Consider the following 14,148-nt stretch of genomic DNA (forward strand, 5'->3'; position numbering starts at 1 on the left):
TTAAGTGTAACAGTGTTGTATTATAAATAAAGATATATTAATCATAAACTCTTAATAATGCACTTATGTTGTGTAGTGTAATCTAAGGTTTGTTTATCTTTATTCCTACTTCCATTGGAATAGGCTATACATTTTTACTTTAAAGAAATACCTAATAAATGTCAAACTAACAGTCTAAATAGACTGTCAAAGCTGAGAACGTTTCGAAAAAAAATTAGTGTCAAACGTTTGGCCACATGCGCCGCACTAGTAAATTAGTACGAGTTGTGACGTTTGACGAGTGTCAAGGCTCGTTTATTTTAGTTATTTTGTAATGCGAAACTCTGTCTGTCTGTCTGTGTGTAACGCCTTTGTTTCGCAAATCCATAGCGAATATCACAGATTAATCAGGCTCTCGACCAATGATATCGCGTCAATTTGCTGTCAAATGTTGTTCGTTTGGCTTTTGTCCTCTCGTGATTGGAATAAACTTTAAAACGAAAAAATAAGTTGCATCTTCCATCAATATTTATAAGCTAGATATATTTATAAAACAAAGCGGTACGGTCGTTAGTTTAAAATTAACATTGTTCTTCACTATGATTTAAAAAGTAAGGTTATGTTAATCTCAACAGTTTTGAAATCTGTCTGTACATATGCGCGTCTTAATAAAACAATATAAAATAATTAATTATCTCATTTCGTACCTCTCATATTAATACAATACGTACACTGTAAAGTATAACGTAGTGATTGCTTTGTACTTTGACATTAAATTCAAAGGGTAATTCTAAATTACGTTATTAAAAAAAAAAAAAAAAACAAATTATATTCTTGTTTTTGTCTATTCTCGTTTTTCTAGCTAGTTTATGGTTAGTGCGATTACTGTAGACGTCAGCCGTGGCAATTATTTGATATGTAACTTTTGTTTACGAGGCAAAGGGAGAAATAAGTTATGCCAGACAATTTGGCATAAATTTTTCATCACTATACACTTCCTGTAACTACAAATTTTGAGAACAAGACCGTCCGAATTGTATCACTTTGTACCACTTAGTATGTAAGCAAGTTAAAACGGCGCGCAGCGACTTTAAAACAATGCACGCGACGAACGGGGGAACCCGGTACCCGGACCTGGTCGTTGCGTCGTCGGCCGTCATCGGTCGTCGTGAATTGTTCGAACGCTAGTGGAAAACAATATCAATATCTATGGAATAGGTGGCAAACGAGCAAGGAGCCTCACCTGATGGAAAGTCACCACCGCACACGGACATCTGCCAAACCAGGAAAAAAATATTTGGAATTAAATGGTACTTGTCTGTTACTACTGTTAACAAATATAAATTCACAGAAAACATATTTCCGGAAACAAGTGTTCGTCCGCTTGGAATACGGTTTGTATGTTTACAAGTTTATCAAATGTAGAGAACTTTTCGGATATAAAATTTAAATGCGTATAAGTAGTTTATTTTATATTATTTTCAGCACGACAACCAACAGTATACACAATTAAATTTCAAGATAATATTGGCAATTGTGGTACTATTTACCTAGTAATATATATTTCAGTCTCACCACGCACTATCATATTACAAAACCAAAACCAAAATATACTTTATTCAAGTAGGCTTTTACAAGCACTTTTGAATCATTTAACAAACTATATTAAGTGAAGCTACCACCGGTTCGGAATGTAGATTCAACCGAGAAGAATCGACAAGAAACTCAGTAGTTACTCATTTCAATATGTATTAACGAAAATATAAACTTTAATCAATCGCAACATATATTTCAAAGTTGGAAGAAATACAATTTGATACTAGCATTAAGTTTTACTATAAATTATAAATAAATAAATATTGGACAACATCACATACATTACTCTGATCCCAATGTAAGTAGCTAAAGCACTTGTGTTATGGAAATCAGAAGTAACGACGGTAACACAAACACCGAGACCCAAGACGACATAGAAAACTAATGAACTTTTTCTACGTCGACTCGGCCGGGAATCGAAGCCGGTACCTCAGAGTGGCGTACCCATGAAAACCGGTGTACACACTACTCGACCGCGGAGGCCGTCAAATAAATTAAACATAATCAATAATTAGAGATGAGGAATATAACACATATATATATTTTCTAACTATTAAATAATAAATATTAATTAATAAAACAATAAAGCCGAGATGGAACAGTGGTTAGACGCGTGCATCTTAACCGATGATTTCGGGTTCAAACCCAGGCAGGCACCACTGAATTTTCATGTGCTTAATTTGTGTTTATAATTTATCTCGTGCTCGGCGGTGAAGGAAAACATCGTGAGGAAACCTGCATGTCGAATTTCAACGAAATTCTGCCACATGTGTATACAACCCGCATTGGAGCAGCTTGGTGGAATATGCTCCAAACCTTCTGTTAATGTATGTAAAAAACAATAAAAGATACTAATATAGAAATGAGCACAAATAAAAAACAATAGTAAGCCGAGCACATATCTCGATTATACAGAATAAATCCAGATATCGTAATATTTTATTATAAAATGTTAGTAAAAGTGAAACCATTGTAACCGGTTACAGAACGACCTCAGCTATAGTGATGTGCTTATAATTTTACACATATATATCGATATTTTACTAATAACGATTCAACTTGCCAGGCAATATGTTACATTAAATATTAATATTGGATGTATATTTAATTATTTATTGTAGTTAATAGTCCATTTTCCTCCGCATTTTCTGGCTTAGGACGAACAAACAAATGCAAATAACTTATAATAAGTTATAATATACCATGCTTTATTATTTTTTTATGATATCGATAGCGGACGAGCAAATGGTCCACCTGATGTAAGTGGTCACTACCGCCCATAGACAATGGCGTTGTAAGAAATATTAACCATTCCTTACATCACCTATGCGCCACCAACCTTGGGAACTATGTTACGTCCCTTGTGCCTGTAGTTTTTTGGACTAGGAAGGTAAAGTAATTGTAAATTACTAGTTTTAAACGATCAATGGGTTTTTTTTTCTAGCTCGTTTGAATTTCCGCAAACCCCTAGACATATATTCGGGATCGACTTACATCTATATTATTGTAGTCAGTGTAAATAGGCACACGGGATATGACAGTCATTTAGCTATAACGCCAAAGGTTAGTAACGCTTTGGCGATCTAAATGATGGTTAATATTTACTAGTGTGACCACTCACCAACAGAAGACCAGATTACCAGCCTACCTACCTTTCTTAAAATTAAAATTATCCTATTTCTTTTTTACTTTTTTTCTACTTACAGTAGCAATGCCCCAAATTAATTAAGGAATTACTATTATTTCTTTTTACCCCTCCTTTTGAGCTTATCACTTGTGTTAGGAGTGGGTACGAGACTAGCCCAAGGGGTCAATAGCCCATTGCGCTATTGACGCTATATTATGTACTAAGAAGTCAACTTATTGATATAAAAGTATTTTTTTTAATATGATGACAATACATCTACTTAAGGAATTCCTAATATTGCTATTTATCTCTTCAGTCAACCGCATCTGTAGGCGGTTCGTAAACCATTGTGCTGTGTTTTCTTAAAATGAATTAAATAATGTTTTAATTATGTTTTTTCTTATACTTCTTGAGTCTCGTGTGTCAATTATTGGCGTAGTGAGAAAAGTAATTGAAAACAAAAAAAAAAGACAATTATAAATATATTATAATGAAAATCGGGATTTATATCCATTAACTAATCAATAAAACATAACTAGGTCAATATAAAAAAGTATCGATATTTCTTATCGATAATCACACGTCACTAAACAGCAGGCATTGACTCCCGCTATCGCCATGTTTACAAATCGCTCATAGTTATAAACAAACAGTATCATTTGGTTTTATTTTTGTTTACAATTCGGACGTATCGTGATCGCCAGTGATTGATTTGTTATACAATGGATATTATCTGCAAAGGTTTGTTGTTATTGCTTATTCTTTTTTTAAATAATTTGGTCACAAATCTGATTTTTTTTTTTAATTATTTTGATTTTATGCAAAGGTGAGATTAATTTAAAAAAATATATGCGTACGTAAATGTTATAAAAGTCTAAATAATAATTGAAATTTAGCACAATAAGCAAGTGGTAATCTTATTTCAATGATACGGCAATCAAGAAAGTTATCTCAGTTAAATAAATAGTCTCAAGCCTATGATGACGTTTTTATTGCCAATCTTTAATGAATTAAAATAAACGTATTTAATAATAATTAAAAAGTTGTTTTTATAGAGGTATAAAACATACCCAATCTTTAATGAATTAAAATAAACGTATTTAATAATAATTAAAAAGTTTAACGCTCGTGTTCCTCCACACGAAGTTTGAGGGTATTCCTCTGGTCCCTACAACACGTAATGCGCCACAGCACACCGGGAAACCCACTATTAAATAGCGATACCCATTCCGACTCTTAAGAGGAAATCACAGGATCCCTTGAATGTATTCTAATTTATCCACTGTAATAAAAGTTTGAAAAAATATTCTACGTACGTATTTTAGCCGTGTGAAGCCAGTACGAGTAGATGCTTCAATTTCAATTTCAAAGATTCCATATTCCGTGTTTATACAGATGGTCAGTGTTTGAGAATTGTTTCAAACGATACTTCGTTACACAATTTGTTAATATATTTCTTTATTTTTACTGACATAGTTAGGCAGACTAGATAATAAGACATCTAAAATGGACATCACCACCACTTTAATCGTGAATACACCACCAAACTTGGTGATGAAATATTAGGTCCCTTCTGCCTGTATGTCTGTAACAAGCTAGCCGTCCTACCAAAAGTCGAAATCAAAAAACTGTACACTTGCTTAGTGATATCTGAAAATCTAGCACCGGTTCGGAAATAAACACCTAGGACTTGGGGAGAACCCCGTGTTTCAGAAAGCAAACAGAGCAATCGATGAATCGCGTGAGTTCTCTCCCGTTGCGAAAGATTGCCAGCAGATAATAAGAGAGAGATTATGGACTACAACTTTAACGTAATAGAGATTACCAGATCATAACCAAAAGACCAATAACTCATCTTCAACAAAGACCACAATAGCCGAAGACAAAGGCTCCAAGAAATTTAGTTATTTCTACAGACATCAAACTCAGAAATAAACACGTGCACATCAAAAATTTAAGTCAAATAATAGAATAGATACTCCAAAGGCAATGACATCACGTTTGAAGATATTATTTGTAAAAAAACAATTAATTATAACTGGTTCCATTAGAAACGTCGAGATTACCAAATGTAATCCTAATGATAAATAATTGAAGAATAATTTTTCTCTGTATTAATATAGCATGCCAACGGTTGACATCGTGCCAAATAAACAAGACGATTAATTAAACGCATCTACTGCCCCGAAGATGGTCATTATGAAGGCTAATCTCTTGGCACAGATGTTTGTTTTATCTGCACGAATTATGCCACGACCGAAGGCATTCTTGTCCTGTCAACTCAATAAACGAATACTTTTTAAGGCTTCGTGCAAGCCTAAAGTTACACATCACGTATCTATTCTATCGCCAAACAACAATACTAAGCATTTTTATATTGCGGTACATAAGACATAACATTTCAGTTCCCAAAATCGGTGGTCCATTAGCGATGTAAAGATTGGTCGATGTATCGTACAGTGCCATCTTCTAGGGGCGTTGGTGGCCAATAATGACTAGGTGGTCCAATTGCCTGTCTGTCTACCATTTTCATAAAAAATCCAACGATATAGCAATCGGATTTCTGAACGATTCAGGAAGTCGCCCGCGCCGAAACTACCAGTCCGATACCGTGAACGGGATGATTAAGGAATCTAGGCGAGAATGCAATGGCGTCCCTTCTTGCGTCGTTTAGGTAATTTATTTTGTTTCAGTTATGTTAAATGTTTATACTCACATATATTAAAGGTAATTTTGTTAAAACCTTCTTATTTTTAGGCCGATTATAACGAACATAAGCCTGAATAAATAAAAAAAAATAAGGGCACCTTTTAAGTTTTTATTTACAATGTTTTAAAGGGTAAGGTTATGAGGAAAAGACATTACCGATTTTATTTTTACGCGCAAGGTTGAGCGTAAAATAATAAATGCCTTTTGATTTACTATTTATATTTATTTCTTATCCGTATCTGATGCAAAAGATTATTTGTCAAGAATTTTATGGTCTTGGTGATTTACTCCTTTGTCTTGAAAGTTATCTCGTATAAAGATTACGAAACTAAGCTGAATTATTCAAGATTGCTATACCGAATATCTTATCTGCTTCAAAGAATTCCCTGTGAGTACATGGTTTATTTTATTTGACTTTTGTGAGACAGACTTTTTTGTAGACCTTTTTAAGGTGTACAATATTGCAGTACATTATTTTAAGGGTTCTGCCAGCGTTTGCAATGTAAGCGCAAAAAATGTATTTTAATTTATGACATCACATTAGAAACCTCTAAAATTATCAGTGTTTCACTACTATATCGTGCATATAAACCTTCCTTTGGTTCACTCTATCTATTTTAAAAAACCGCATCAAAATCCGTTGCGTAGATTTAAAGATGTAAGCATACACAGGCACAGGCAGACAGCGGCAAGCGACTTTTTTATACTATGTGCTGAAATTGGAGCAAAAGTAAGTAGGCCTGTAAATACCCTACTGCTGGGCTAAGCCTCTGCTATTTAGAAGGTTTTGGAGCTTATCCAACGCTGCTCTCGGATTGGTTTACGTGACAGATCCACGACTTGCAGGTTGCCCTACAATGTGACCACCTCCACGAGATTAATTACACGAGCAAATGGTGCTGACATTGAGTGGTCTCTATCGCCTATAGACATTACATCTTCAAGAAATATTAACCATTCTTTAATGGACGATGACGACCAACTGTGGAAATTAAGATTTTATGTCCTTTGCACCTGTATTTCATTGGTGGTATAGTATGTGAATGAGAGGTACCCAGGCGGACTTGCACAAGGCCCTACCACCAACTTAAAATTACTCCGCATTGCCATAAACAGTTTCGGTATTAGATATACTACTAGCAAGTCTTCGAAACTTTATTCTTTCGCGTTTATTTAAAAGATCTCTTAGAAATTTCGAAGCCCATAACGGGTTTTGTTTTGATTTTAATTTCATTACAAACTGCAAGTCACTTACCTACATTTGGCGCCAAAATGATGAAACCTCTTATAAATGAAAATTTTAATATCAAATAGTATACATTAGTTCAGTTAGAATTAGTTTGTCAAAACGATTTACTTTAATTTGGTTTACGGTTTTCAATTTTTTTCCTATATCCATAGCGCCGCTCTCTAGTCGGCCAGTAAATTTTTTCAAAGGATTTCTTTGTTAATTCATAACAATTTGAACCTCTTTAAAGTTCTCCTGTCCTCTTTCAGCCGTAGACGTGAGTCTACGGCTGGAGCTCTTCAAAATCAGACCATAACCAATTTTTTATATCGCCCCATAATCACTGGGTCAAAAATCTTCTTACGCTTTTAATATATAAGATTTATATATTTATCGTTTTATAACAAGTACAATTTTTTTATTGGGAATTAAAATGTAGTACAAATGTAACAAAGTCATTAAAAATTAACATACAATTGAAAAAAAAAAAAACAAAATGGCGTGACGGCCAGTTCGTCAAACCAATGAATATACCTTATTTTACATTTATGATTGTTCCAAGTTATGTTTAAATTATTTATTTATTAAAATATCACGTAATTGACCTTTGTCACGGCGATTGTCTAAATTTAAAGCGGTTGCAATTGCAAGGTACAGGTTATCTTCTATACATATAATAATAAAATTGAAGTGTATGTTTGTAATATTAAAATAACCGCGTACACGGTACATATACCAAGATAACATTTTTTAACAATTTTTGTCTGTCTGTCTGTCTGTTTGCTCCGGCTAATCTCTGGAACGACTGGACCGATTTCGACGGGACTTTCACTGGCAGATAGCTGATGTAATAACGAGTAGCTCAGGCTACTTACTTTTATTTTCGACTTATATATAAAATAATAATAAATTCACGCTGCAATGTCCAAATACTGTCCAGTATCGCGCGCAACCCCCCACACCGTCGTCACGTCGGGTGCCTCTCACCAACGACTTAATATCACAATAGTTCTGCTATGACAATCAACAAGTCACGTTATCCAAAGTAATGATTTAGCTAAGTGTTGCGTTACCCATGGGCAACTATACGTTGCATGTTCACGTACGAGGAATGCCAGTAGTGTTGTTATTTTAGCTTTTTAGTATATAAAAGATTTTTTTCAATAAATCTAATACGTAAATAGCACACACAAATAGAAGAATTTCATTAAAATCAATACAGGTATTTCTATACGCGAGATACAGCTTGACTGCACACCTTGGGAATGAAATGATCGCCTCCAGGCTGTTTCAAATAACTAAAATATAATCATCATTGTACATGAAAAATGGTTAAAAAAAAGAAAAGATATATATATATCCCGCTGAGTTTCTTTCGCCGGTTCTTCTCAGGTCCGAGGTGCTAAATTCCGAACCGGTGGTAGATTTTTGACTATCAATAAGCAAGTGTAAACACTTCTATATTGAATAAAGACATTGACTTTGACAGAATCAATAAGTTGAAGTAAAATCTGAGAACTGAACAACAACTTTTTTTCGTTAAATTCAAACGCGCGCGAAGTCGCGGGCACATCTATCAAATATAATCAATGATTAAAATAAGCGAACAATAGGAAAGCAAAGCCAAGATTATTATTAATTTTTTTTATTTACAATAACAAACGTCAATATCGCTGCAAAGGTCAACGCACTGATAAGTTTGTTTTTTTAAAATAACAAACGCGTATTAAATATTTATTGTGCTAAGACCGGTTTTGTAAAGGACAAATCGATTAAGAAGTTATATCGTTTATTACTTGTTTATTATTTTATCAAATTAAATTCATAAAATAATTATATGTGCAATAAATAAAATTGTACTTGGTGGTAGGGCTTTGTGCAAGCCCGTCTGGGTAGTTACCACCCACTCATCAGATATTCAACCGCCAAACAGCAGTATTGTTGTGTTCCGGTTTGAAGTGAGCCAGTGTAACTATAGGCACAAGGGACATAACATCTTAGTTCCCGAGGTTGGTGGCGCATTGGTGATGTAAGGAATGGTTGATATTTCTTACAGCGCCATTGTCTATGGGCGGTAGTGACCTATTTGCTCGTCCCCCTACAGATATCATAAAAAAAGAAAAGAAAATCACACACGATATAAGTGAATAGTCTATTTCAATCAAAAATAAAGATAAACAAACCTTAGAATTACGTATTTATTGCGTTTTTCTAAAAGCTCTGCTATATTGTTATATTATAATCAAGAACATATATATACATATATATACATATAATCAAGAACTGTTATATTAACAGTTCTTGATTCATAAATCTGTATTTATAATACGACTCGCTGAGCCCGCGACTTCGTGCGCGTTGTTTGAATTTAAGTTATACGGATATTGTAGCGTGATTTTATTTTTATTCTATATATAATTCTATGAGCCGAGATGGCCCAGTGGTTAGAACGCGTGCATCTTAACCGATGATTTCGGGTTCAAACCCAGGCAGGCACCACTGAAATTTCATGTGCTTTGTGTTTATAATTCATCTCGTGCTCGGCGGTGAAGGAAAACATCGTGAGGAAACCTGCATGTGTCTAATTTCAACGAAATTCTGCCACATGTGTATTCCGCCAACCCGCATTGGAGCAGCGTGGTGGAATATGCTCCAAACCTTCTCCTCAAAGGGAGAGGAGGCCTTTATCCCAGCAGTGGGACATTCACGGGCTGCTACATATAATTCTATAATAAAAGTAGCCCAAGTTACTCCTTATTACATCCGCTATCTGAATGAAATGAAAGTCCCGTCGAAATCGGCTTAGCGGTTCCAGAGATTAGCCGGAACAAACACACAGACAGACAAAAATTGTAAAAAATGTTATTTTGGTATGTGTACCGTGTATACATACAGACATGCATTTAGTAAAAATGGGTTATTTTAATATTAGGTACAAACAGACATTCCAATTTTATTATATGTATAGATAATATTCCACTTAACTACTTATATTCACTTTAATTTGACTTCCAAAGTTTTGATAACAGTTTGGTCGATGTTTAAAAAGCAATTTTTGATGAATATCATAGACTATTCAAGGTCTCGGCCAATGATATCCGTCAATTCGATGTCAAATGTTGTTTATTTGACTTTTCTCTTCTTGTGGTTGGAATAAAGTATAGAGTTTATAATTATTATTTTCATTGTTGTTTCATCGTGACGCATTTGCGTTTCATCGTGTTTCAAATCGCAACGATTTAAAAAAAGTCGCACTACAAAATTTGCGTGCCCTGACCTGATATAAATATATTTTATCGGTGGATTTTTTCTGACATTAGTTCCCAAGATTATCCTTCTACTTAAAAACAAATAAATTTACCCCTTTATCATATTAAAAAGATTAAAAAATTGTTTGAAAAATGCATTACGTACAATTTATTACTAATACCTATAATATACGTACGTATATTTCACAAGCAACATTACGTAAAAGGTTACCTAAATCGTTACGAGTTCGAGTAGATTATCTATAAGGAAATAACTTTCTACTTTAAACCTAGTGAGAATAAAATTACAAAACTCTGTCGGCCTCACCTCATAGTTTACACACGCTATGACGTAAAACATTTAAATACAATGTTTTTTTTTTTTATTATAGAGAGTTCATTAAAGGCCAAGGGCATCTATGAGATTTTTTTTTTTTAAAGATTTTATTGTTAAAGAATAATCTTAACATCGATCATCTATATATATTATACGGTACAGAAGGCTACGTAAGACCACATCGGAAGCCGTAATAAATATGTATTAAAGTATTTAAAAAATAAACATATTCTAGACTACGGCCAACGAAACGAGCTCCGAAAAGAAATTGCCTCTACGGAATTAACTATTTTCTAATTATTTAACTGGTCAAATAATTTCTTAATAACGTTAATCACAGAAAAAACAAATACCTACTCTCTCTAAGTACAACACTATCCAGAAACAAAATGATAATAATACATGTTTTTATCGGATTCGGTTACATTACATACATTACATTAGCAGCCTGTAAATTTCCCACTGCTGGACTAAGACTACCTCTCCCTTTGAGGTTTGGAGCATTCCACCACGCTGCTCCAATGCGAGTTGTTGGAATACACATGTTGCAGAATTTCGTTGAAAATAGACACATTCAGGTTTCCTCACGATGTTTGCCTTCACCGCCGAGCACGAGATGAATTATTGATGACACATTGATGACAATTAATTTATTTCACGGTGTTTCTTTTTCCAGGACACGAAATACAAAGTGGATGGCAGGAAATTTATACAGATTTTGACAGCTGGATATGTAAATATAATAAATATAAATATGGCAGGTAATTATTATCTATTTAATTCATTAAAAACTATGTTAAAAAGTTTTAAAAAAAAATTACCATAGAAATAAGTTAGGCAGACTTATGATGTAGGTAAGCCGGGCAAATCGGCCACCTGGTGGGAGATGGTCACCACCGCCCAAAGACATTGGCATAGTAAGAAATATTAACCATTCCTTTCATTGCCAACCACCAACCTTGGAACTTAGATGTTATGTGTTCATACTGGCTCACTGACCTTTCAAACTGGAACACAGCTATACTAATTTTTGCTGTTTGACGGTAGAATATCTGAGAAGTAGGTGGTAGCCACCCAGGCGGGCTTTTACAAAGCCCTTTCAAAAAAAAACTTAGATTTTATATTCGTATAACATCCTTAAAAATCCGTAAAATTAAATTGGAAATAAACAGTTAAGTAGAATCCTAATCTATAAATACCTACTGTCTCCACTAGTGTCAGGAGGGCTGGATAATTTTTCGCCCAGTGGATCGAAATTGCGATCTAACAGGAAAATGCTGCTAGCATTCTTGCCATCATTCATCATGATGCGTGCAGTAGCCATTATTAATTATTTCTATATAATGAAGGCCATCATGTAAATAATTCTTATGTAAATACATAGATTACAAACTATTTGTAATGAATAAATAGCAGAATTTAATGTAACCGTCGATCCAAGATGGCAGCTCCGCAACCATCGACGCAACGCATCACTAGAGCGCAGTTCAAGTCCTATTGACATTTTTTTTCGACATTCGACAAGTATAAATAAACAAGATGGCGCACCATGCGCCCTCTTATGTCTAAAAATGAATACACAATAAAATTCAACCGTTGAATAACAATTCGATTCATTTTGTCTACCCCCATATTTTACACACCATAGTGTTGCCGTTTTAAAAAAAATCGAAACCATTAAAGTTGCTGACTTATCGATAAAATCTTAATAAATTAAGGCCTGTAAACTTAACTTCTTAATAATGCCAAAAAATAATGCCCATTTATAATCTTTTTTTTTTATTTTTAGATCTTCAAAATTCCAGAAACGGAAACACGACGAAGATATACCAAAATCGTATTACCAAATCAACACTACGTCAGGCAAAAAAAATATAACCATTGAAGATTTATTCGCTGAAGGATTAATAATAAGTAAATTTAATTTAATAAACACAAGCTCAAATTGTTTAAGAAAAGAGCTGAGTAATTTTTTAAACCTTACCAAAGACGGCGATGGCTTTGTAAATTACGATTACGTTTTATTAAAGTTAATGAATGGCGAACGAGAATATTTTTACCAATATATGAAATCAAAACTTTAATTGTGTTTTATTACAAGCATTTATTTAACTAGCAACTTTTTGTCTGTTAGTTTTTTCGCTAAAATCAGGCAGGAATTAGAATCAATTCCTTTTTTCCTACGGAGCTGAAATTTTAAATATAGATTCAGTTCCAAAACTAAAATGAATTCTGCTTTTTATATTCGTGTTCTTCTTTTGTTTTTACTACTAAACGACTAAATCCATGATGTGTTCAGAACGATCAATTTCAACGGAGACTTGACACACGCGCAGATGTTAAAGAGCAGTCGTGTCCAACGATAGTAGAGAATTATATAGTAGAGTATTAAAAAATATATCAATAATTATTATCTGTGTATTACATCTGTCATTTTGGATATTAAACATTATAATATTATCTTTTTAAGCTGGCAACATGAACATTGACAGGTTCTCGTCATGACGGAAAAAATGACGAAAAAGTAAAATATTTTTTATTATTCTTATAAAGTTGTAAAGAGACATAAAATTTGTGCAATATGTTTTATTTTTATTTGAATGCGTCCATGAGACAATTATTATTTTTTGATTGTATTTAAATTACTGTAATATAACTTTAAGTAAAAGTGAGTGAGTTTTTATTACTGGTAATAATTTTAGATTCAATTTCTTTAAATGTTTTTATTTAAATTGTTTAAAAATATATCAATTACAATTGAACAGGATAATGCAATACAATTCATCTTGATTTTAATAACGATACATTTTTAATTGGAACATTATTTTAATTACGTCAATTACATTATTGTGTATACAATAACAACATTATAATCTGTATTTAATAAATAACAAAGCGTGTCATGATTTTTATTATATAAATATTAATCATTGGGGTGGGAGGGGAGACACCAAGTTATACTGTGTCCTTTTACGTACGGATGACGACATGTCACCAAAAAATATATTTAAGTATGAATTAATGAATGACTGAATTAATTTGTTATATTTCTCAAGAAGATTTAAACGAAAATCAACTCTTGTCTGACGTAGACAGAAAAAGTATTTCTAAGTTGTTGATATCTAACGAGAATATTTTTCCCAATATATGAAATCAAAACTTTATCGTAATCGATGATTAAGTTATCACGAATGAATGAATGGCTGAATTGATGAATTTATTTTATTTCACATAAGTTTTATCATAGTTACATTACATATATCTTTTGACTGGTGAGATAGGGGCCTAAAAAGGTAGATCCTATAGGTGCCTGTCAAGTGACCCCAACCCTCAATTGATACATCATTTAAACGATCATGGTCATTTGCTAAGCACGACCAATAAACCAAAATAAGATTTTAAATTAACATGGTTATTTTTATTA

General features: G+C 33.3%; 1 long non-coding RNA gene across 1 annotated transcript; it reads left to right on the top strand.

The window, feature by feature from the left end:
• Positions 1–3,870: 3,870 nt before the first annotated feature.
• Positions 3,871–12,799, top strand: LOC125074667. Its single transcript, XR_007120154.1, has 3 exons — positions 3,871–3,943; positions 11,401–11,485; positions 12,514–12,799. It is a non-coding gene; the product is annotated as an uncharacterized LOC125074667 (long non-coding RNA).
• Positions 12,800–14,148: the final 1,349 nt, after the last annotated feature.

The sequence above is a fragment of the Vanessa atalanta genome, chromosome 28, assembly GCF_905147765.1.
Source record: "Vanessa atalanta chromosome 28, ilVanAtal1.2, whole genome shotgun sequence".
Lineage (NCBI taxonomy): Eukaryota > Metazoa > Arthropoda > Insecta > Lepidoptera > Nymphalidae > Vanessa > Vanessa atalanta.